General features: G+C 41.2%; 1 non-coding gene across 1 annotated transcript; it reads left to right on the top strand.

Moving 5' to 3' along the window:
• Nucleotides 1–3,452: 3,452 nt before the first annotated feature.
• Nucleotides 3,453–3,524, top strand: Trnaq-uug (transfer RNA glutamine (anticodon UUG)). The gene has a single exon. It is a non-coding gene; the product is annotated as a tRNA-Gln (tRNA).
• Nucleotides 3,525–4,210: the final 686 nt, after the last annotated feature.

The following is a 4,210-nucleotide window of genomic DNA, read 5'->3' as shown; positions in this document are numbered from 1 at the left end:
AACTCCTGTATAGTGTTCTTTGTCAGTGTAGCAGAATGTGGGCGGGCTTCATCGTGGAACAGCATCACTGCACGGAGTCTGCCTGGGTTCCTGTTCTGTATCTTTCCGCTATTGTGCCGATCAAAACGGTACTCAAGAGCACCGAACGGTCGAGTGCTCGAATTAGAGCCCCTGCGTTATTCAGTATGCATTTCGGAAGCGATACCGTTCGAGTCTAGAGAGCCGAAGCGCTGTTGACGGTTCGCGTCGTGCAAACCAATCAAAAGCAAGCGGCCGCAGATCAGAGCATGCGCACTGCAGCGCGCACAGCACCACGAACACAAAGCGGCTGGCAGACGACACAGGCGCGCTATTCATCTTATTGTCATTCACACTGACATCGTGTTTTGGATTTTACGTTTCGGAAAAGGAGTTGGGAATAGTGTGTAGTACCACATTGTACTAATACACCTATAAAAACACCCGAAAAATTCATTCTGAGAGATTCAACAAATAAGAAGATAAACAGAATGTGATTATAACTCGCTCCAAGAGATCCAAATGATTAAGTAGCCCACTTCCATATATGATACGTCAGCGATTTGGGTATTAAAAGCAAAATAGAAAAAACGCATTTTCGAGAGCTCCTGCAGTTCGTCGGAGTTTATAACATGCATCTCGTGAATGAAAAAGTTTCGTATATGGTGCTACAGTCTAAAAATATTACGGCGGAAATCTTTCATCTCTGTCTACTGTTGTTGAGGATTCGATCGCAGATAAAAACTTGTGACAAGCAAGATTATGAAGATGACTACTGCTAGTCACATTCCCAGTATTTTAAGTTGGGCTCTTAGATTCCTGTCTAACTGCATACTCGGAAATCGCTACATATTCGGAAAAAATGGTAAATTATTTCTGACAAGAAAAAATATAAAGGTCACTGTCGGTTGTTTCACTCACAGCAATTTCATAATTCGATTTTTAAACACACGGAAATCACGAAATCATAACTGAGGAAGTGCGCTCTTACATGTAAGTAATAACAAATATTACAGAAAAATCTTCACTTGCACGAATAACATTGCCTTAGAACGTGTTGCATATATGAAGAAGAAAAAAAAATTGTACCACATCCGTGGTACGGGTTCTTCCGTTTCGCATACCAACGCGCTATCTACTTAGCTACGCCAAACATCTGTAAAACAAGTCTCACATCTTGTACTATTACGGAGAGGAGCGTAGGCTGACTTCGTTGCCAAACGGTGCTGCGTAAGTCATAAATGCGTGATAGTTTGGAAGGTTTCCAATGTCAGGCTTCACATAATTGCTTTCCATTGTTACTTGAAAGTTGTAAACACGTTTCAATAACTGCTAACTAAACTTCTGGGGCAAAAAGTACACAAAGTCACTAGTAACATCAGTTTACACTCATGTAATATACGTAAGCAGAGCCGATGTCTTGATATTTAATTATCTTTAAACTCTTATTTGCATAAAAAATAACACGTATTTTGAGAGAATATTGAGCGAAAACGTTTTTTTCTTTTTTTGATGTAATCATTCACAGTAACAACCTAACCTAACCATATTTCTAACAAAGGAAAACAGTCTATTATGAACTCACTTTCCAACCAGATGTGTCCTCTGGTGATTCTTTAGTAACACGATCACTAAATTCAACGCTAAAACCGCTAAATATGTTTAAAATAACAAATTATAGGTGTACATAAATCACAGTTCATTGATCGACAGGGCCATGCCGAAATCCAAAACCTCTCGGTACAATTGTCCTAAAATCGGTGGGAGGACCGTTCGGTAATAGGTTTCAGAAGCTTACTGAATAGGATATTTCGATAAAGAACCGAAAATGACGTCACTACCGAGACTAACCTACTACACGGATCGGTATGAACGATACAGAATAGGGCCCCTGGTCGTTGCTCTTGGGTTGCGTCGGCACAGATGCCTCAGTTCTTTACAATAAATGTCAGCAGTGATGGACCTACATCGGGGAAGCAATTCCTACTACATCACATTGTCGCTGTTCCACCAGATGCATAAGATTATCTTTTGTGAATGCGCGTGGGTCTTCGTATTTGCTGCTTTGTTTTGGCTCAGCCATTCCTTTCCTTTCCTTACGTTAGCATGAAGACACCAATGCTCGTCACCAGTAAAGATTCAGGATATGAATGGTCGATGTCGTTCACGAGCCAGTTGATAACGATAAAGAAGAGATGCACATTTGGCCACCCTTTAAGTTTTATGCTTTCGACTTAGAGCATACGGCACCCAATTTTTCAACCTTCCTCAATGCACGCAAATGTCGCATGGTTGTGGAATGATCACAGTTCATCACATTTGACAGTTCTCAACTACACTGACGTGTATCATTGTGGATTAATGCGTTTAAACAATCTTCATCAAAACCCCAAAGATCTTCCTGAACGTGTAGAGTCACTAATGCCAAAGCGATCTTTCTTAAAACGAAGAAACTACTTTCTTGCCGAGCTCTGTCCAGTGGCATTATCCTCATACACTGAGAAAATGTTTCTGGAGGCCTCCGCTGCTGCCACCCTTCTATTGAACTCAGACAGAAGAATATGTCGGAAATGTTCCGATTTCTCCACCTGGTACTCCATTTTCTAGGGTCCACGCCTCTCCTCACCATCTTTAAATGTCAAAATGGCAATATGTGAACGGAAATAGCAACAGTGATCTACACATAAAAAATGACAAATACAAATAAACCCCACGGCATCATACAAAACAAAAACGCTACGAACTTATGCACCAACATAATAAATGTTGTTAAGAATTTACGCCCATGTAACAACCTCTAGCGCCGGCCGGAGTGGCCGTGCGGTTCTAGGCGCTACAGTTTGGAGCCGAGCGACCGCTACTGTCGCAGGTTCGAATCCTGCCACGGGCGTGGATGTGTGTGATGTCCTTAGGTTAGTTAGGTTTAATTAGTTCTAAGTTCTAGGCGACTGATGACCTCAGAAGTTAAGTCGCATAGTGCTCAGAGCCATTTGAACCATTTGAACAACCTCTAGCCACTTTCCACTCCCACCGTTTTCTGTACCACACAACAGATCCTGACTGCGGCACAACATACTTGAAAAATAGTATTACGTTTTATTGCAACGTTTTTGTTATGCCTTAGTGATTCATAGGGCGATTGCGTACTTATAACCAAAAGAAAATAACATCTTGAAAAACCAACATCTTGATAAACCACCGTCTTATACTGTTTATAACAGAAATGTAAGTCTCGAACAAAGTGGTATATGTATCTCCAGCTTGACTAAGCTCATATCTCATCCAGAAATAAACTACACGTGTGACCGCACTGTCGGATGAATCGAGCGGTAGCGGTTGTAACAAGACACGCGACCAGCGAGCGTGACTCAACCCAACACCTCTTACCGGTTAAACCGTTACAAGTAGTCATTCTTCGGCTATCTTACAGACAGGGTCCCATGGTGTAATGGTTAGCACTCTGGACTTTGAATCCAGCGATCCGAGTTCAAATCTCGGTGGGACCTAAAATTTTAAATGAAAGTTTTCGATGTACGACGCTTGCTGTATGATGCAAATGTGTTCTGCAGGAAGAACATGTCGCAATCAGTTCGCGAAAAGGATGAAAGCAATAAGCGGAAAAGCTCATTTATCGCTTGAGCGGTAGCAAAATACGATACAGCAAATCTCTGCAGCGGCTGACCTTTGACTCAGAGGCGATTATATGTTTACAGTATTTCAGGCGTGAGACATGGATAACCTAAGATGAACTGCAGCCTAGCAGTCCAGGAAAGATCAATTGATGGTCGGGAAAGAACTTTATCCAACTGCTTCGTTTCAAGTTGAGACTTTCACATTAATCTAGACCCCTAAACTTATTGCATTTCAACAGTATAACGTGTTCGTTGACTCGGAATTATTTTGGGGAATATAACGTTAGATGGAGAGATCTTTCGTATCAGTACCGAAAAATCATATATATTTGCATCTGATGCGTGACATCATTTCAAACAGTTTAGCGTTCGTTATTAACTGTTGTTCATAGTTGTTCAGTTAGTGCGAAAGACATTTTTACTTAACGCTCCATAGCAGAAATAGCTTACGAAAAGAGATGAGGAATGTAGGACACGAAGAGCATACAGCTTTACAACATTGCCCTTTATAATCAGCAATAAAACGCAAAGTTACGACTTCTCTGTTTTTGTAATTTGAT

The sequence above is a fragment of the Schistocerca cancellata genome, chromosome 2, assembly GCF_023864275.1.
Source record: "Schistocerca cancellata isolate TAMUIC-IGC-003103 chromosome 2, iqSchCanc2.1, whole genome shotgun sequence".
NCBI lineage: Eukaryota > Metazoa > Arthropoda > Insecta > Orthoptera > Acrididae > Schistocerca > Schistocerca cancellata.
The sequence above is the reverse complement of the archived record's forward strand: the minus strand, read 5'-3'. Positions and strand labels throughout refer to the sequence as shown.